Here is a 21,454-nt window from a genome sequence, read left to right on the forward strand (position 1 = left end):
TTGTTTTGTCTTACTTGTGACTTTGACGATTGGGACAGACTGTGAGGTTGACTCTGGAACAGTGGTTTTGTCTTTCTAAGTTTCGTTAGTCTTTGTCTGTGTGTCTTCTATCTCTGTTTTGTCTTACGCACAGGTAGCATGTTCAGTTCTCTGGTAAGATATGCGGTGGCATTTCTCAGTTCTGTGGTATGACATGTGAGTGGTGTGGTCAGTTCTCTGTAGAGACATGCATGGATAATGGTCTCATTTCAACAGCGGGGTAGGTCACACCCATGAAGCAGCTTGAAGCTGTGCCTTTGGTTTGTTTGGCGCCATTGTCTGTGTAATGTGTGCTGTGCTTTTGTCCTGACTTAGACTGATGCTGATATACTCAAATCATGACTTCTTTGACTTTGATATTGTGACCATTCACAAGACTTTAGAGACAAGGCCATAAGCATAGGGTTATATATAGTAAAAAAAGAGTCAGCCTCGGCCCCAAGCACATGGCTGTGGGGCAGCATGCTTGTATGGATGGCTGGGCTATTCAGCCTTGCTGTTACAAGGTATTGAGGCTGCCAGACACAGGTGTAGAAGGTAGATGTACCCCAATAGGATTTCAAACACTAAACAAAAAAATCTGAGGGTAATCGCTATATCCTAAAGAGGTTAACAATCTTTTTTCCCCAGTGCTGCATACCACCCTGCTGTGCTGTTGGATGAGTTCCCTGAGAGCTGCATGCCTCAAACCTCTTGTCAAAGATAACCAAGGCTTGGCTCTGCAGGTGAAGAACTCTTTCAGATCCTATGGGTTATAAGTATCTGACATCATTTATAGGGGCTGGTTACAAATTATTATTGGTTACTGTTAAGAAAACTTATTGTTGGTCTCAAATGTTTCAAACTGGCACAGGATTTTATGTGCTGTTCTTATTTAAAATGTAGCCATACATCCCCACTGAGAAAAACCACAAAAAAAGACGTTGGTAAGAGTTTTTATGTTATCTAAAAAGCAAGAGAGATTTTTGGTGTGTTGTCTAAAAAGCAAGAGAGATTTTTGGTATGTTGTCTAAAAAGCAAGAGAAATGTTTGGTATGTTGTCTAAAAAGCAAGAAAGATTTTAGTAAAAAAAAAATGTGTAAACAAAAATGGGCCTTATCTAGTTCCCTGTGTGTGTTTTCAAGGTCAAACTTAAAGCAGGTGGGGAGCGGCTGACAGTCTATCCCCACAAGGCTCTCATGGCAGGTTGAACCACCATCTGTTTCTTGATCATTTAAAGAAGGCTTACAGGCGTTATACTCCCTTTGACCCAACCTCTGAGGGTCAGCAGGCAGTGGTAGCTATGGCCTTCATAGGAGAGTCAGCATCACATATTAAAAGTTACAGCGGTTAGAAGGGTTGCAGGATTTGGTTAAGGAGGCAGAGAAAGTGTTATAAACGAGAGACTGAGGAAGAGAACGGGGGGGGGGGCAAAAGAAAGGACTGGAGGGATTGTAGACAAGAGAGGAATTTGATAAAATTTTGGCCACAGTGGAGGGAAAAAAAGGGAAGACAGGACCTAGACAGATAGAACCTGGGCAACAGAAGACCAAAGATGAGTGAAGACGGACAGAGACCTTGTCCCTTGGACAAAGACCAATGTACTTATTGCAAAGAAAAAGAACATTTAGCTAGAGAATGCCCAAAGAAGAAAGGAAGGGCCTCTAAGGTACTGGCCCTAGAAGAAGATGATTAGAGGGGATGGGGCTCAGACCCCCTCCCCCGCACCTAGGGCAACCCTGACTGTGGAGAGGACCCCTATGGATTTTCTAGTGTACACAGGAGCTGAGCACTCTGTGCTGAAACAACCATTGGGGAAGCTAAAGAATACAATGACTGTAGTAATTGGAGCAACTGGACAGAAACAATATCCATGGACCACCTTACAAACTGCAGATTTGAGGAGAGGACAAATACTCATTCCTTCCTGGTTATCCTGAGTGTCCTATGCCTTTATTAGAAAGAGACTTATTAACAAAGTTGAAGGCCCAGATCAGCTTTACTTGAACCAGGCCGGAGGGGATCAAAGCCTTTTGATGACTGAACCAGTGACCTTCGCTCCCCCTGCTGTCCTCAATCCCGCTACCCTCCTGCCCTAGACTGATGACTCCTCACCTACCCACCACTGTGCTGACATTTTGGCAGAAGAAGCTGGTACCCAAAATGATCTGAAGGATCAGCCTTGGCCTGGGAGTCTGAGCTGGTATACAGATGGTGGCAATTTCATGGTTGAAGGTAAGCAGAAGGCAGGGGCAGCAGTGGTGAACGGGAAGCAAGTGATCTGGGCCAGTAGCTTCCCTGAAGGATGTCGGCCCAGAAAGCCAAACTCGTGGCTTTGATACAAGCTGTACCGATGGCAGAGGGAAAGTCTACCAACATCTACACTGATAGCAGGTATGCTTTTGCCACTGCCCATATACACAGGGCAATATACAGACAAAAAAGACTATTAACATCTGCAGGAAAAGACATAAAAAATAAAGAAAAAAATTTAAGCCTCCTCAAGGCCATACATTTGCCAAAGAAGGTAGCCATCATACATTGTCCAGGACACCAAAAAGCTCGAGATGCTGTGGCTAAAGGAAATCAGATGGCAGACCTAGCTGCTAAACAGGCGGCCCAAAGAGCAATGATCCTGGCAGTCAAAAGAACCTAAAGATTATTATGATATCAGTGAAATCAACTTTAGATACACCACCAAGGACTATCAAATTAGGACTGGTAAAGAAAACCCCATGTGGGGCAGTAGAGACAGAAGGAGGAGAACTAGTCCTCCCACAAAAAGAAGGGCATAAGTATGTTACCAATTTACATTACCTGACCCATTTGAGGGCCAAGAAACTAAAAGATATGGTTAGGTCCTCCAACTATTAGATTATGGGACTCTCTGACTTGGCAGAAGTAGTCAAAAGCTACAAGGCCTGTGCTATGACTAATGCAGGACACTCCATATACACTCCTGGGAAGAGGCTCAGGGGTGACTGGTCTGGGGCCTACTGGGAGGTAGATCTTACAGAAATTAAGTCAGCCAGATATGGTAACAAGTACTTATTAGATTTTATAAATACTTTTTCAGGCTGGGTAGAAGCTTTTCCTACCAGGACAGAGACGGCCAATGTGGTGGCTAAGAAGATCACAAAAAATCTTCCCAAGGTTTAGGATACCCAAGGTACTCAGGTCTGATAATGGACCTGCCTTTGTTGCCCAGGTAAGTCAGGGACTGGCCACCCAACTGGGGATCAACTGGAAATTACTTGTGCTTACTGACCCCAGAGCTCAGGTCAGGTAGAAAGGATAAACAGAACCCTAAAAGAGACCCTGAAAAAATTGGCCCTAGAGACCTGCGGGAATGATTGGACAGCCCTCCTTCCCTTTGCCCTGTTCTGGGTTCAGAACACCCCAGTGCGATTTAAACTCACCCCTATGAGATCTTATGTGGGGGACCGCCACTGCTCACTGAGTCGGGTAGAGTGTATAATCCTGATTCTATTCTTTCTAGACCTTTACTTGCCCACCCAAAGGCCCCTGAAGTGGTGAGATGCCAGATCTGGGAACAACTGAAAGAAGTATGTATCTCTGCTTGGATCCACACCTCCCATGTGAAGCAAGCTCCTGAAATACCCAAATTACAGTATCTGGGGCTTTTGACAACACTACCAGTCAGGAGGCTTGTGTTTGGGGGACTAATCACAGGCTGACTCTTACCGAGGTTATGTAATGAGACTCTTAAGAGCCCTAAGACTCCTGACACCAGGTACTTGGTTCCCAGTTCAGATAAATGGTGGGTTTGTAGTACAAACCTGACACCTTGCATTTTTAATGACACCAAAGACTACTGTGTGCTTGTACAACTGGTAACTAGGGTCTTTCATCATCCAGCTAACACACTTGAAGATGAGTTTGACAAGCACCCAACTCACTTTCGACAAGAACCTATTTCTCTGACACTAGCGGTAATCCTGGGTGTCGGGATAGCTGCCGGTGTTGGGACAGGTACTGCTGCCCTAATACAGGCCCCTCAGTGATGTGGGAGTGTCATATATCAATCTGTTGATTTCATTAGCTAAGCAATAAAGAAACTGCTAGGCCCATTGGATAGGCCCACCCTTAGGTGGGTGGAGTAAACAGAACAGAATGCCGGGAGGAAGAGGAAGTGAGGTCAGACTCCGCAGCTCTCCTCTCCGGAGCAGACACCTCCGAGAGAGACGCCATGTCCCAGCTCTGACCCAGGATGGACTTATGCTAGAATCTTCCCGGTAAGACCGGTGCTCACAGATTATTAGAGATGGGTTGATTGGTATATCAGAATTAGCCAGTAAGAGCTAGAGCTGGAGGGCCAAGCAGTGTTTAAATGAATACAGTGTCTGTGTAATTATTTCGGGGCATAAGCTAGCCGAGCAGGCGGCTGGGGTTTTTGGACCCCGCCGCCGCACCTATTACTACACCTCAGTACTTTAATGAATTAAAACTAATTACCTTCATTAGGGAAAGAATAAGTGCTGTTCAGATTTTGATGTTATGCCACCAATATTGTGCTTTACAAGGTCAAGAAGATACTGAAATCTAGTTCTATGATTAGAACTAGGTACTAGAAGAAGTGAGGAGATGAAAGACCTGGATAAATCCATCTAGCTGGAAGAAAAGAGCCAAAAATCTAGGTTAGCCAGTTCAGTGACTCTGTTTTAGGAACTAGCTGAAGATAAAGTTAGATTATAATCTTGAGAAACAGGGAGTTACCCCCTTGTGATTATCACTGGTATTTTCGGAATTTTTCAATGATTACTGGTATTTTCAGAATTTTCCAATGATGCCCTCCCTACCCCCTTTGGATTACTGGGTTGTGGTTTCTTCCCTTAAATACCCCTTCTCCCAGCTACTCAGGGTTGAACTGTCTACCCCTGCGTGGGAAATGAGTTTTGACCCCAGTGCACTGGTTCCTGTCCTGTCAATAAACCTTGTGTGATTGCAGCAAGGATGGTCTCTTGTGAGTTCCTGGGGCATCGTGTTATCCCGAGACTTGAATGTGAGTCTCCCAACTCCAGAAATCTTTCACCAGTTCTCATGACTTAGCTAAATAAATGGTATGATTGTTGTTTGGCTAAGGAGACTGCATGAAAAAGCTCTAGTTCTCACAACTTAGCTAAACAGACTGTGTGATTGTTGCTTGGCTGAAGAAACTGTGCGACAAAGTTCCAGTTTCTGGTTGAGCAGACACAGCCCCACTTCCTCCTTTAGTTTTAGTACTTAAAAATGAAATCATTTGTATAGCGATCTTTGGATTCATTGACTTGTTCCCCTTTGTCCTCAAAGTATTGACGGTCTGAGACAGTTTGGGAAGGGAAATAAGATGAATAAACTTATTGAAAAATGTAATATAAAGCCTACACATTTGAAATTATCGATATTGATGAAATGGCTGAACAGGATTCTCTAATTTCCAGAGACTGGGAAAGCAGTCAAGAAAAGTCTAAGTTTTTAAAACATTTTAAATGCCATATTTTATAGTTCTTTGAATTTTTGAAGATTATCTATCTAACTGAAATATATCTCTATATATTTAGAAAACTTACCTAACATAATTAAAAGTTTGGTTATTAAAGATGACCATCTATTAATCTATATTTCTTAATTATACGTTATAGTTTTAAATGAGTTCCACAAACACAATAACTTAAACAAGAGCAAAAAAAACACATACATAGTATAGCAAAATTGACCTTAAAACTGTATCAATATAGCAAGATCCATACCAATGCAAAGTATTTGTCTCTATATCATATTATCCTTTAAATGAAAACAAACATTTATAGATAATCATTACGCGAATTTGGGTGTAGTCTTCTCCATGCTGCTTCCTGTTATTTGTTGTTAAGGTTCACAGAGACCTTCAGGGCAGGGCAGGGGGGAGTCTTGTTCCATCAAATCACATTAGCCTGGAAGGAATCCACAGGTTACAATTCTCTGCAGAAACAAAAGCAGAACATCTTTTCCAAAGTAACATATCCTTGGGCTCAAAGTTTAAGTAAAGATATCTTTAAAATATGTATGTTGGCTTAGCATAGCAGCACCCGGAATCAAATACCTATCTGCTGTCAAAAACTTCAAAGAAACACAATAATATACATAATTCAGACTCTGTATATTTCATCTTTATATCTCCTCCAGCCTGGCTACATTCTGCCCTGCTACAGGTCAAAACAGCTTTATTCATTAACCAATAAATAAGAGCAACACTTGTACAGAATGATATCCAATATCAATTAAAATAGATTATGGTATAACTTGATAAGAATTTTTGCTTTGCTTATTACAAATTAAGAATTAACCTTTAAGATTTTAAATTGTCTGGCCATGAGAAAATATTAAACGCCCCTCCTCCTCTGCTTAGTTAAACTTTGTTTACTTGATAATGGTATTTCTAAATAGGACTTACTAGCATTATAAGTGTTTTTGGAAACTGCTTAGTGAAGAAACAGGAGTTAAGAACATGGCCTCTGGAGCTAGACTGCTTTGAATGAATCTGAGCTCCAACAAGGAACTATAAACCTAAGATTTCTTAGTTTCTCTGAGCTTCCATTTCTAAAAACTAAAACTATAGAACTGCAATATCACTTCTCAGTATGTACTTGAAAATGCAGGGCACGAGAGATGGCTCAGTGGTTTGAATCCCTAGCTGCTCTTCAGAAGACCTGTGTTTGATGCTTAACACCCACGTGAAAGCTCATCAACATCTGTGACTTTAGTCCCAGGGCACATCTTCTACTGGTCTCCAAGGACGTCAGGTATACACGTGGTACAGAAACATACATGCAGGCAAAACACCCATAAAGTTAGTAGCACCAGCTTTAACGTTCCTGGGACTAAATGAATTAACAACCCATTATGTGCTTGGCACAAACCTGAGCATCTGATAAGTGCTATAAAAGTTTTTTTTTATGTGCAGCCTTGCCTCAGTAGTGACATGTTATAGATGTTATCTCCTGACCCCTGTGTATAAGATCACCAGTCACAGAGTTTTAGGTGTTACTAACAGCCCTATTCCTTAGGAGGGATGAGTGTGTAAGTGCAAAAAATACAGTTCTTAGCTCAGAGAGATAGTCTGTTCTTGAGCCAATTATGAGTGATAATGGCCCAGCCACACGGACTCAAATAGTCTAAAAAGACATGCTTCACTGTTGAAAATCACATGAGTTTTTTTTTTTTAAACTACTACTTACAGAACAAAGAAAGTCACAAAATCAAGGCATTTACCAAATGGCACAGACTACAGATAGGTGAATTTCAGCAAAGTGGGTCAAACTTACAGGTTTTAGATGCTGATGAGATTTAAAGGACGCTAGTAGTCAGCTAACAATACATTTTATATTTTATCATTATTATTTATGGTTATTTTGCCTGCACATATGTCTGTGCACCATTTGTGTCATTTCTCTGCAGGGGCTAGAGAAGTCAACTGAGCTCCTGGAACTGGAGTTCCAGACTGTTGTGAACCACTGTGCGGGTGCTGGGAACTAAGCCTGGGTGTTCTGGAGAGTGCTCTTAACCAGAGTCATCTGCACCACTATGAAGAATACATTTTAAAGGTTTTCATTAAGCATGAGGGCATTATGTTTGACACTTGTTGGCAATAAATGGCTTCCAAAGAACGTAAAAAGCCCAAGGTAATTTAGCTCTCCTCTGCAATTTTAACTCTTCATAATCACGAAATTAAATTATTTAGTATTGTAGAATCTTTAAAACCGTGCAACATCCTTTTTTCCCTTAAGAAGTCGGGTTTACAGGAGTGTGTGTGTGTCGCGGTGGTGCGTTAGGACACTACGGGGTGAGTATATTGTGGGTCGCAGGCCACCTGGCACACCTCTGAAAGACAGCAGACTTTGCTTACTGCGAGTGTTTAGGCTGGGGAGACGCGGACAACCGACCCGCATGGAAAGTGGCAGAGACCGCGGGTTCCGTACCTGTCCGAGCGGAAGGGACCGAGTTTGGCGGGCTCAAGGCTGCGCGTGTCCGTAACAGGAGGTTGGCCTTCGCCCCCTTAGGGCAGCGAGCGCCGCAGGTCGAGCGCCTTCCGCGGGCGTCGCCACACACTTCCTGTAGGTCCCAGCGCCCGCAGAGCGCTTCCGGTGCCGGCTGAAGTCGGGGTCCGAGCCCCCGCCCCGCCCCTCTCCGGCCCCTCCCCGCGCGGCCGCGGCCCCGCCCCCGCGCTCCAAGCCGGGCGCGCGGAGCCCGGGGCGCACGGAGCGGTGCGAGCCGGTGGCCGAGCCAGGCTGGCGCCCGCGCCCCCCACCGCACCACCGCCGTCACCCGCCGCGCAGCCCACGGGGTGCCCTTCCCGCCGCACCGGCTCCGGCACCCGGGCCTCCGGTCGTGGTGTCGTCGTCCTCCGCTCCGCCGTCCCGCTCCGTCCCGCCCGGGCCGCCCGGCTCCCGCAGGCCCCATCGCCCGCGTTCCTATGGACAGACGCACAGACACCTGCCGGTGGGTGAGAGCCCGCGCGGGGCTGGGGAGCAAGCTTGCGCGGGGCCTCTTTGTGTGTGTGCGGCCGCGCCGTGACCCGCAGAGCCCTTCTTTTGTCTGCTGGGGCCAGCGAGGTGGGAGGGCGCTAGGGGCGGAGGAGTTTGCAGGCGCAGAACCGGGGCGCGCCGGTTCGCGGCCCGCAGCGCCTCAGAGAGGACGGTCCCTGCACCAGTGTCCTCCAGCCGGGCGGGAGGGCGGGAAGGAGGAGGGATGGTTTGCCCTGCTAGTTGCTGAGTCTGAGGCGCTTCGGGGCTCTGCCCGGCTAGCTTGGTTGTCGGGAGGCACCGGGAGGTGCTTGTGGGGTGTATGAAGGAACGAGTGGCCCTTCGCTCCCTTATTTATTGTTTCTAACGGAAGAGGGCTTTCTCCCAAAGGTTCCCCCCAATCTGAGGCTGCGCACAGTGTTGTGTGTTTGTTATCAAATAGATCAAGAAAGCTCGTCCTGGGAAAGGAGGTTGGGTTGACCAGATCAAAACAAACAAAAAAAATGTGGTTTTCTTATAGCTATCATTAATTTTAGTATGTAAAGGACAGATAGTGATTTAAATTGAGGAAATTGAACATGACTGATTTTTTTACACTTGTATTTATTTTCATTTTGAAGTTTTGGAGTAAAGTTTGTTTTTTCTCATATTCGTTAGGATTAGCACCGATAGAATGAATAGTCTACCCATTACATAGTTTACTGGAGTGTCAGGTAGCGACTTTTACAGTAGGACTTGCATTGGAGAGTAAAACACAGTGATAATTCTTTCCACACAGCTAAAACCTTTGTTTTCCGTTTTAAGATTGGAGACTTTTCACAGCTGATGAGAACGTGATGTTAGAAGTGATTTTCCCACTTTACAGTTCTACATGATGCGTTCATGTATCCATACATACAAACCCAGGATTAGGTTGTTGGATATGCTGGATATAGTGTTTTGAAATGTGTAAAGTCGTAGTTCTAATTTTTCTTGTTTGACTAGCTTGCTAACTTCGTGAAGAGTTGCTGTGTCTTCATAGTCAAATAATAAATGTAGTTTGGTAAACATTCATAAAATTTGTTTCACAGACTGTTTTCTATGTAGATATGGGGTTATGTCCTTATGTTAATTTATTTCTCACTTTTAGAAAATTATTTATTGTCTAATGTGTTGTATTGACACATAAGTCTGTTACCAAGAGGTATTTTTGTTTTTTGGGTTTGTTTTTGTTTGTTTTGTTTTTAATAGTTTTGAGGAGTACTAAACAATGCTAGGTAGAGCCATTTGGAGAAAGTGGGAGCCTCCTTAAAAACTAAATTTGAAGAAAATATCATGGTGGAGAAACTACTTAAATTTCCATTAAGTTGTTAAAAATTCAAGAAAAAATACAATTCAATGCACTTTTATTCAAGTACTTTTTTTTAATCATAGAAAGAGTTTAATATGCTTAAAATAGTGATTTTTGTGGGAGAAAAATTTACCCTAGATTCTTGACCCAGTTACATTAGATTGATGATGTTGCATACTGAATTTTTATACATTTGTACACACTTAATGTCTAGAAGCAGCTTTATCTACCACAGTTGTTCAGGTTTTATTATGTCTTGCTGTTATTTTCTGTCTAGATCAGGTAAATGAATTTAACCTACACAAAGGCACAGAACTTAGTATGTTGCTTCTAGTCCACTCTGACCGAAACCTTTCCTCTTTCCTTTAAGAACAGCTTAAGGAGTCTGTAATTAGGGCTGGTGTTATCTCCAACAGGGAGTTCTAGAACACCATCAGAGTTGCAGCTTTTTGTCCTTGGTTGAAATGCTAAAAAAGACAGCTAACACACTGATTTGCTTGTGTGTGTATTTGTTGGATTGTCAGTGGTGGTGATAAGACTTAACAGAGCATCTCTCTGTAAACGGGAAACAGCAACAGTGTTTTTGTGTTGGTAGTGCTTTGGCAAAGCAATAGTTGTGCCTGCCGGGTTTTCTTGGGTCAGCACCTCTAGTGTCTCTATCAGCGCTGGCTCTGAGATAACGCCTTGCTTTTTCTTTTGCTTTTGATTGGTATGTAGATGTTAGTAATTTTCTTTCTGTATAACTAATAATGGTGTAATCAGGAGCATTCCAGAGGGGCTTCTATATTTTTATCTTCTTTTCCTTTTGGTCAGTTGCTGTTTAAGAGAGCCAATAAATTCATTTTTGTCCTGATGCTTCTTTTTTTTTTTAAGACCTTACAACAGATAAATGTTCCTTGCAGACAATTTGAATTTGTATGAATTAACCTTTAAAATGAAGCTGATATTTAGCTGTATTTTGTTTTCCTAAGCAACACTAAACTGTCCTCAGTTAAATCTGGGAGACTTTAAAGTCTACAGGCTTTTCCAGTACTTCCCCCATGTTCAGTACTATCACAATAAAGTAGAAAACTGGGAAGTAACAGATTTGCTCTTTACAAATCTTTTGTTCCTGCGATGTCGACCTCCACCTACCCCCCTGTAGTTCTTTGTGGCCTGGTAGGGAAGCAAGCCTGAAGGAGAGGTGTGACAGAAATTACTAGAGCGCAAGCCCATGCTGCTTGCCAAAAGGAGAAATTCATTCTTGGATTAATATCCTGGTACCAGATGTATGAGGCTGGCTCTGAAGAAGCTCTTCCTCTTAAATACTGTCAGAAATAGACAAGCTGAAGATTGGAGAGAAGCCATTTATTTTGAACAGTTTATTTTGTGACAGTTGTGTTTATAAAGAAACCTGCTCATAATATTTACTTGAGAGATCTACATAGTTACCCAAAGACACCCCACAGGTTTCTTTCTTTTCCTTTTTCTTTTCCCTTTAGGAAAGTTTCCACGGAGCTTAGCTCTTCTCTGACACTTCTTGAGTTTGCTTCTGATCAGCTGATTTATGTATGGACTTTGTTTACCACTATGATTGGAGAATTCTTTTTGCTAGTCTGAAATTGCACTCTGCTCTGGTCGGTTTCCCAGGAAACAAATGCACTGCCTAGATTCCATAATGAGGACTGTGGTTGGCTAGTGACTGTGTGAATGCTGTTGTTTGTAAAGCTTAGTCTCAAATTCAAATAAAGGTCAAGATAGCAAAAGTACTGAAGATGCAAATTTGGGGATTTTATTTTGTATCCAGCCCCTACAGCATTTTAATAGGCTTATCTGGAGAAGGGCAAGTTCCCCAGCATTAGAGGGAAGTGTATACCTTCCCTCAGGAGGAGACCCTTAGACCCAAGGAACAGTCCGAGACCACTGGCTGCAACCGGCAAGAGGTTTCTTTATTGAGAGTACACGGGTACCTGAGGGCGGCAGAGTCTATTTGGAAGACTTGCACGCCCTCAGGCTAGGCAGGGGGTCTTTTATATGGAAACGGGCGGCAGAAGCAGGCAAACAGAAACAGATGCATGGTTAAAGGGATCCCATTGGTCCTTTCAAATGCTGCAAGGGGTTCACTTGAGGACAAACCCCCTGGCTCTTGGCTGGGGACACAAACGTCTGCTAACAGCGGACTAAGCTCTATCTAGGGCATATGCCGTCTTCCCCAGAACTCTTCGTTCCCCCTCCTAGGCCAGATATCTGACCGCAGATATCCTGTTTGGCAGCCTAGGAGTACTGACCTTACCCTGAACTTTACTTGTTTGTTTTAAAGCCTTGCAAAATGGCGTTATAGCAGCTAAGCTGGGGTCTTTCAGAAGGAAGTAACATGTGTATTTCAACACAATTATGCATCTTCTTGTGAAATTGAACTTTAAACATCCTAAAAGTATTTGAGAAACTTCTTCCTCCTCATTCTCCTCCTCTTCCTTTTGCTTTTTGAGAAAGGGTTTCACTGTGTAGCCCTAGCTGTCCTAGAACTTGCTTTGTAGATCAGATTGACCTTGAACTCAGAGAACCTCCTGCCTCTGCCTTCCAAACGCTGGAGTTAGAGTAATGCACCATCACACCCAGCTTAAAAACGTATTAAAAATTTTAACATAAACTGCTGTATTTATAATCTAGTTGTTTCCCCCTTCTGATCTGCTTGAATTTTACCCCAGAACTGCAAGTTAGAGACCAACTTTCCTCTCTTCTTTACTCTCCTCTGGAACTCTGTGGCTTTTGTGACTCTACATCCAGGATGAAAAGCAGTTCACGGTGCAGCTGTTGGTAGGCAAAGGAGGGACAAGAAGAAACTTTTTTTTTCTTTTTTCTTTTCGAGACAGGGTTTCTCTGTAGCTTTTGGTTCCTGTCCTGGAACTAGCTCTTGTAGACCAGGCTGGCCTCGAACTCACAGAGATCCGCCTGCCTCTGCCTCCCGAGTGCTGGGATTAAAGGCGTGCACCACTACCGCCCGGCAAGAAGAAACTTATAGAGAACCAGAACTTCACTAAAACCACTGCAAATGCCTTTTTATTTGATGCCGGTAAATTTTTGTTGTTGTTGTTTGTGAATCATCAAGGATTCTTTTGTTAGCTTAAACATTAAAGGAAAATACATGGCCAGGTGGTGGTGGCACAGCCTTTTAAATTCCAGCACTTGGGAGGCAGGTGGATCCCTATGAGTTTAAGGGCAGCCTGGTCTACAAAGGGAGTCAGTCCTAGGACAGTCAGGACTGTTATACAGAAAAATTGAAAATACTTGTATTTGTTTGTAATCTCAGAGAATGATCCTAAGTTGTCTCCATTCCTCTTCCTTGCTAACAATGTTGTTTTTTTGTTTTTTGTTTTTGTTTTTTTTTTTGTTCATTGATTATTCACTTGCATTTTGGTTAGCTTCATTTGAGGCATAAAACTTGTCTTGGCTAGGTTCTCCTGTTGATTTTTCTCAAAGTTGACATGACTTGAATCCTTCATTCCTTTTCTAATTGCAAAACTGTATCCCTTCAGTTTTTCTTATAAACATTGTTACAGCTTTTCAATTTTATCACTGCATTATTTAAAGCATAATCATCACTATCACAATCCCTCTTTTCTGTTACAGGACTTGATATGTCTAAGTCACAGCTAAGGATGTTTGTGAATTGTATGACTGGCACATGGCCTCCCTCTCTACAGCTTCCCTAACAGCATCACACTATGGGTGGCTTAAACAACAGGAGTTGTTATGTTATGATAGTTCTTCAGTCTAGAAGGTTTCTGTGTTGTTGTGTTCTAGGGGGTCTTTTGGATTTGTTTTCCTTTGCCTGTCTGTGACCTAATCTTAATTTGTAAAGACATCAGTCATTTGAAAAAGGATTAGATGACTATAAATATGACTTCATTTTACCTTAATTATTTCTTTTGAAGGTGTTAGCTTCAGAGATAAGTTACATTCTAAGGTCCTGGCATTTAGGACTTAAAAGATGAATCTGAGGATACAATTTAGCCCAAAGCACAGCCTGCCTGTCTATCCATTCGGAGCCCTAACTTTTTTACATTTGCTTTTTTATATTTCCCACAGGATTATTATTTTTTTTAACATTTTTTGTTTTATATATATGTATATGTGCCTACATATCATGTGTGCAGTGCTTATGAAAGCCAGAGAGGTACTTGGATCCCCTGAAACTGGGGTTAAAGACAGTTGTGAGCCTGCTTGTGAGTGCTAGGAGTTGAACCCTGTGTAAGACACCACGGAGCCATCTCTCCAGCCTTTTTAAAGGAATGGGTGTGCATGTGCTCTGTGAGTGCGGAAATGTGCATGCACATGCATCCGTGGTTTATATGTGTATGTATTTGTGCGCATGTGAATGTATTCGCGGATATGCACATGACTTGCACATGTGTACCTGTGGAGGCCAGAGACCTTAGTTTTTGACCACTTTCTCCACAGAGCTGGAGCTCATTGATTCAGTTTTGCTGGAGGCCACTGGCAATTAGCTCCAGGTATCTGACTGTCAGCCTTGTCATTAAGATTGGGAATACAGCTGTGCACTGCTGTAGCTGACTTTATACTAGGAATTTGAACTCATGTCTTCATATTTGCACTATTTTCCCAGTCCCAGGAATGGATTTTGAGAGGGTACAAGATTAGAAAAGCATAGACTAGAAAATGAATGTAAATGTCAGCTGTTTTACTAGTTGTGTTTATAACAAACCAGTACAGAGCAGTCCCTTTATAAAGCACAGAGTTCAGGGACTGAGGTTTCTTACCTGAGTGGTGTGGAGTTTGACTGTAGGCCTTACATTGACTGTGTGACATAACATAGTTCACGCTTTTAAACGGATTTGAACAGAGGTATGGCCCAGGTAGAAGCAGAGGAAGTGGTGTGGGAAGTCCTTCCGTGTATGTGTTGCTTTTATTGGTTAATGAATAAAGAAGCTGCTTTCGGCCAATGGCTTAACAGAATATAGCCAGGCTGGAAGAGATATATATATAGACAGAATAGGTGGTGTCAAAGAGACACCATGGAGCCGCCAGAGAAAAAAGACGGGAACTGCCAGCTGGAACCTCGCCGATAGGCCACAAACCTCATGGTAAAATATAATAGAAATGAGTAAACCAAAGATATAAGAGTTAGCAATACACTTAAGTGATTGGCCAAGCAGTGATTTAAATAATATAGTTTCTGAGTGATTATTTTGTGGTCTGGGCAGCTGGGGACGAACAAGCAGCCTCCTACTACAGTGAAGTGTTTGCCTTTTTGTATTAACTGCCAGAGTTCCACACTGGGCTTATTGCCTGGGGTTGTTAATCTTGTCAAATTTCTTTGTGTTGTAATAGCAGTGTACTTTTCTAGTTGTGTATTTCCAGTGCCCAAGTAGTATTCCACTGAATCATTTGTGTCCCTTCCTTTCCAATCCTTCTCTTGTACATGGGTCCTATGGGTCAGGACTGGTGACTAGCAGGCCCTGTGGCCATCTAAGCTGTGGATAGGGACTTTATAATCTATTGATGATTTGTCACCAAGTACTAGACACCATAAGGAACAAGTAACATGCCAACTCCCTGCTATTCAAGAAAAGTAGGTAAAGGCTTTATTTTGTTTATACTTTTTATATTCTTTTTCTTTTAGTGGTTTAAATTAGGAAATTCTGGAATACCAGAGAATTGTGTGACCAAATTCATTGGAAGTGTGAATTTTGTGATTTTCTTTTGATGGTCTGTTGGTACTAAGGACTGCTTTCTAGGAAGTTAGCACCACCATTCTGCAGTTCATAGTCGGCCATCTAATTATCATCAGTCCCAGCTTCTGTACATAATCAAGTTCCTACATTCATTAGTTATGGTTTCCAGGATTTTCTTAGTTCTGTCTTTTCTTCCCATATAGACATATATACTGCTCTTTCACTTTTGATTGATCTTAAGACTACAGTTAAATACGTACGGGGCAGAAGGTGTAGCTCAGCAATACAACATGCACTTAAAACATGCACAAGGCTCTGGGTTCCATTCTTAGCGTGCATTCACACAAACACTGTATTTATATTTTTTCATGTGTAACACACGCCCTTATAGTTGAAAGTTCCTCATGTGAAAAATATTTCTTGCTTTTCATATGTAAAACTGGTTATGGCTTTTATACTTCAAAGGTAGTTTACCTGAATAGAAATTTGCTCAAATTATCTCTAAAAATGTTACTTTTCCATAGAGATTGGCAAACTTTTCCTGTGGAAGATCAAATAGTAATTATTTTAGTTTTTTGGGTCATAATTCTGTACTATAGTTACCAACGGAGCAACTACATCTCAGAAGCAGCTATGGGAGTATGTTAACAAACTAGCATGATATCTGCTTTATTGTGAAGCACAATTAATAAAATCTTAAAGAGAGATATTGGGGTTTAACCTGAAGGTCAGAAAATGAAAATAGCCAGCCACTGGCTCTTACCTCTACCTCAGTCCAAAATGGCGAACCTGCCTCCAGGAATCTCAGAATAAGATTGTGCTTGAGAACTGTCCCCTCCTGTTTTATAATCCTCTGTAGGGCTGTGATTAAAGGTGTGCACCATTGGGATTAAAGGCATGCACCACCCAGTTTTTATGGCAACTAGTGTGGCTCCAGGGATTAAAGGTGTGTGTAAGGCTGACAGTGTGGCTGTTTTACTCTCTAGTCTTCAGGCAAGCTTTATTTATTAAAATACAAATGAAATGCCACTACTCTATTGTGAAGTTTGATGAGTAAACCAGTTGTGAATGGCAGTTGGCCACAAGTCCTAGTTTACAGAGTCTTACCCCATTGTATTCAGGTTGGACAGACTGTTGTTGAATGAGGACTGTTGTTGAATGAGGACTGGGAATTGAGCCCACAAGTCCTAGTTTACAGTCTTACTCCATTGTATTCAGGTTGGACGGACTGTTGTTGAATGAGGACTGGGAATTGAGCCCACCACATATGTACCATGTGGGCAGTGTGTCACGAAATTGTATCTCCTGTTTAGATTTTCTTACAGCCCCCCCCCCCGCCTAGATACTCAAAGGACCTTTTTTCCACCCTGAAAAGGCAATATTTTTACTGTAATGTGCCAGAGTACTACCTCTTCTTTGTTAATTTTCCCAGAGATTTACAACATATTTTATATATTGGCTCAAATATTTTAATCTGTTATAACTTCTAGTATTAAATATATTTTATTTTATGGGTTCCTGTGATATATGTTAGATCATCCTTGCTTAACCTATATATTTTTCATTTTTTTGTGTGTGGAAAAATTTTTTTTGGTTTTTTGTTTCTCTAAACAAGGTGTCATTATGCAGCCAAAGTTAGCCTGAAACTTGCTGTGTACACCAGGCTGGGCAGTGATTGAAGAGAGTATGCCATTACACCTGGCCAATTAATTCTTTAAAATCATAATCTATATATTTGCTTACCTGTTTAAAAAAATTACACTTTAAATTTATGTGTCAAATATCCCTTCGCATGTAAAGGTCAGAGGACAGCTTTCTAGGGTAGGCTCTTTCCCTGTGGGATTGACTTAGTTCGTACTACCCACTGAGCCACCTGGCCAGCCCTTTACTTTTTCTTCGAAAAATAGTTATCTATTTGTTTCTGGTGTGTGTGTGTGTGTGTGTGTGTGTGAGAGAGAGAGAGAGAGAGAGAGAGAGAGAGAGAGAGAGAGAGAGAGAGAGAGAGAGAGAAAGAGAGAGAGAGAGAGGGAGAGGATGGGTGTCCAACAAAGACCAAAGAGCGATTTTGCTCCCTGGAGTTGCAGTTGCAGGTGGTTGTGAGCAGACCAGCATGGGTGCTGCTGGGTCCTGAACTCCAGAAGAGCAAGAACTTTTAACTGCTGTACCATCTCTCTAGTCCCCTGCTTTACTTTAAAAACAAATAGATCATTCCTGAATGATGCGTGTATGGGTGTGTGATATAGTGTGCATCTCCATGAGCCATGTCACCAGCCTGTGTGCTTTAGTCCTGTGTGCATCACTGCTGGATGCTGGAGTAGCGTGTGTGTGCCACCATGCCTGGCTGTTTCCCCATCCTTAGTCTCCTCACTGGTCTTTCTGTGGTGTCCATCTATTTATTAAGTCCTAGTAGTGTTCCTTTAAGTGTTTCTGGTCTTTGTCCCTTTTTTTCTTAGTCTATCCTGAATGCTGTCATTTTTCTTTGTCTATACTATTGTCAACTAGCCAGTGTACATTTTTAGCTTTTCTTTTTCTGTCTCTATATTCCCTATCCCAGCTTTTCTTTTCTTTCTTTCTATGTGTCTTTCTGGTCTTGTATAGCCAGGCAGTTCTTGAACTCACCATATAACCAAGGTGGCTTGAACAACTCCTTCTGCTTCCCATGGGCTGCGAGTGCAGGCATTGACACACAGTGCTACAGTACGTCTGCTTTATGCCACGTTTTGTGGTCTGCCTTTATTGGTTTCATTTGGTTCTGGTTCATTATAGTACCTTTCACGGGCCACCTTGGTTCTTTTTTCACGTTTATATTTAAATAAAATGGTTATGCCTATATTTTAGGAGGAACTTGTTGTGCTAGGGGTAGGAAGTTGTCCTGGTGGGTCCAAGATTTTTCTCCTTTATTCCATTTGTGAAGTATTTTAAAATATGGCACTCCAAAATCAAATTTAAGTACATTAATTACAATGAAAATTAGTAAGTGTTGTGAGAACATACAGCAACTTAAATTCTGCATTGCTATGGGAATTATACATTGGTATGAGAATGTAAATTGGAGTGAACAAATTGGAAAGCTGTTTGGCCATATCTACTTAAACTCAACACATGACTACCTTATGGTTTAGCAGTTCTACTTGGAGATAAATACTACCAAAATAAATGTGCTAGAATGAATGTTCATAGCACTATTTATAATATACCCAAATGGAGCTCTTCATGGTGACCATTACTACAGTATATGATAGATGCTACTAGTTAGAGTGCTACATTGATATACCCAAGTAAATCACATCTCCTAGTGCTGATACCTTTGTCTCCTTCCCTAGTGGTCTGCTTGGATGACCTTACTGCTACAGCAGCTTCATAAATGCATGGCCATAGAGGAGAATGCTGCCCTAAGACTGTATAGCCAGAGTCCAAGGCAAGAGGCTTCGTTGTGTGTCTGTGTGTCTGTCTATCTGCCTCTGTATGCTGGTGTCTGTGTCTGTCTGACTGTGAGTCAGTGTCTGTGTCTGTGTGGCTACCCAGATGAAATGTAAAAAGAGAGGAGAAAATAGGGGTTTCTCAAATGCAATGAATGTTCCACAGTCTGATTGTAGGCTCTGTTTTAAACATTGTGAAGTAGTAGCAAGATATTTACTTATTTTTTCTGTTCTTTTCTGACTGTATGTCATGTTTGGATACAAAGGGAAGTAAACACAGCCTTACGGATAGACTCTTGCATGATATTCTGTGATGTTGGCCTTTTGTGGGTATATGTCTCCCTTGTCTCACTCAAGTCCTCTCGGTTGCTCAGTGGTGTAGGAGGTCCTTCTGTCTATGTGTTGCTTTTACTGGTTAATGAATAAAGAAACTGCCTTGGCCTGTTGATAGGGCAGAACTTAGGTAGGCGGGGAAAACTAAACAGCATGTTGGGAGGAAGAAGGCAGAATCAGGGAGAAGCCATAGATCCTCCACCTGAGACAGACGCTGGTAAGAATCTTTGCCAGTAAGCTACTGCCATGTGGTGATATACAAATGAATAGAAATATTAAGAGTTAGCCAATAAGAAGCTAGAGCTAATGGGCCAAGCGGTGTTTTAATTAATACAATTTCTGTGTGATTATTTTGATTGTGGGCAGCCGGGACAAACAAGCGGCCTTTCTGTTAGAGCTCACAGCTTCCTTCTCAGGGTCTCTTTAGTCAGTGTTATGGCTGGAACATGAGGTTTCTCCCTTAGGCTGGTGTGTTTAGTGTTTGGTTCTCAGCTGATGGTGCCCTTTTGAAGTTGTGGGAACTGTTGGGGAGAGGCCAGCTGGAGGCAGTGAGTCACTGGCAGTGTACTCTTGCTCTGACCTCCTGGGTCCCTTCTCTCTGCTTCCTGCTGCTGTACTGTGAGCTGCTCTACTGTGCCACCCCCCTCCACCATGATAAACAGACCCTGACCCTGTGAGCTACCATAAATGCTGCCTCCTTAAGTTGTTTCTCTCAGATCAGGACAACAACAAAACTAGTGCCATAAACTTGATGGTCTTTTGGCGGTGGAGAAGCTGAGCAACTTGACTGACTGTTCTCAAAGGCGGTTTCACTTAAATAGTGGCTTGACTCATTAAGGGTAGATTTCAGATATTTCTTGTTTCATATCTTTTAAAATTAGCATAACTTATCACCCCTTCTGACCTACCTAGATGATCGGTTTTTCTAGTTTATCTAGTTACAGCATTAAACCAATGCATATTTACTGTACAGAGTCTAATTTTTTTGTAATGACTAGTTTGTTAATGTTTACAGGGTAGTTTTGGCTTAGAAATTCACTTTATCCAGATGTTCAGAAAACTAGGAGCTAAACAGAAGTAGATTTCTTGAATGGTGAAAATTAACATTGTGGGAAAAGTTTACTATTTTAACTCTTTCGTGAAAGTATTTCCTCAGTGAGTTCAAGTAAAAGTAGTTGTATCTTTATCTGCTCTTGGAAATCTTAATTAACAAACAGAAGCATTAAATTTCCTTTTCTTACTCTGGCAGTTGTTTTAAGTTTTTTACCTTTGAAGTTTTGTATCTTTAGCCCTGTTTTCTGCCACCAGTTCCAGAAAGGATCAATAAGCTTTGCTGACAAGTCCATTAAATTTCCTGATTTACCCAAGTCTTATTTGCATAGCCTTTGAAGAGATACCTGAGAAATGTTAGCTAGAGGTATCCCTGTGCTTCCTGCAGAGCAGCCTCGAAAGATAAGCATCTGATGGCGTAGTCCTGGGAGCATTTCCCTCTTGGACATAGTCAGGGAAAGAAGTGTAGTCTTATAAATAGCATTCAGCCTATGAATATATTGTACTTGTGAACATATTTGATATATGAATGTTTGATTTGTATGTATTTAAGTTGCTTTTTAGCCAACTGGCTATGCTCTTTCTGGCAGTCAAAAGTCTTACCATGAAGTGTGTTTTCTATATATACTTCTTTAATGATGTATACATTGGTATAAAACCTCTCCCTTTCTTTAAGGAATTAATTTTCCTGTTGAAAATTAGGTTTAAAACCAGATGTGGTGGCACATGCCTGTAATGCCAACACCTGGGACAACGATGCAGGAGGATTTCTAGATGGAGGCCAGCTTAGGGGCTGCATAAGGATATCCTACCTAAAAAAAATTACCCTTTTCCTTTTTTGAGGTCATTTTTTTCTGCTGTTTCTAAACATTCAAGTATATACTTTGTGTGTGCAATATCAATATTAGAAATATCGATATTATAGTAGAGGTGTTCATAGATATATATGCATGTGACTCTGGGTGTCACTCCTCAGGCACCATCCACCATCTTTTTCTTCTTGTTTTGAGAAAGGATCGCTCTCTGGTCTGCAAGTAGATTAGAATGGTTTGTATAAGAATGGCCCCATAGGCTTATATAGGTATGGTCTTGTTGGAGGAGGAATATCACTGTGGGTGGGGTTCTGAG

The 21,454-nt window shown here is 41.9% G+C and overlaps 2 protein-coding genes across 10 annotated transcripts in view; one reads left to right on the plus strand and one right to left on the minus strand.

The window, feature by feature from the left end:
- LOC142833445 (protein farnesyltransferase/geranylgeranyltransferase type-1 subunit alpha-like) overlaps window positions 1-8,152 on the minus strand; it is a 28,990-nt gene extending 20,838 nt beyond the window's left edge. For 5 of the 7 annotated variants that reach the window (XR_012907408.1, XR_012907406.1, XR_012907407.1 and 2 more), the window contains exons 1-2: window positions 7,977-8,152; window positions 5,840-5,951 (exon numbers count right to left, since the gene is read on the minus strand). The gene's annotated coding sequence lies outside the window, so the exon portion shown is untranslated. Of the gene's footprint in view, window positions 1-4,494; window positions 4,651-5,839; window positions 5,980-7,976 lie in introns of all 7 variants that reach the window. The other 2 variants (XM_075944857.1, XM_075944858.1) reach the window with 2 other exon arrangements.
- Window positions 8,153-8,240: 88 nt separating this feature from the next.
- The window catches only part of Kiaa1958 (KIAA1958 ortholog), a 178,700-nt gene continuing 165,486 nt past the window's right edge, over window positions 8,241-21,454 (plus strand). For all 3 annotated transcript variants that reach the window (XM_075944840.1, XM_075944839.1, XM_075944838.1), the window contains exon 1: window positions 8,241-8,496. The gene's annotated coding sequence lies outside the window, so the exon portion shown is untranslated. The remainder of the gene's footprint in view (window positions 8,497-21,454) is intronic.

This window comes from Microtus pennsylvanicus, chromosome 13, assembly GCF_037038515.1.
Source record: "Microtus pennsylvanicus isolate mMicPen1 chromosome 13, mMicPen1.hap1, whole genome shotgun sequence".
Classification (NCBI taxonomy): Eukaryota; Metazoa; Chordata; class Mammalia; order Rodentia; family Cricetidae; genus Microtus; species Microtus pennsylvanicus.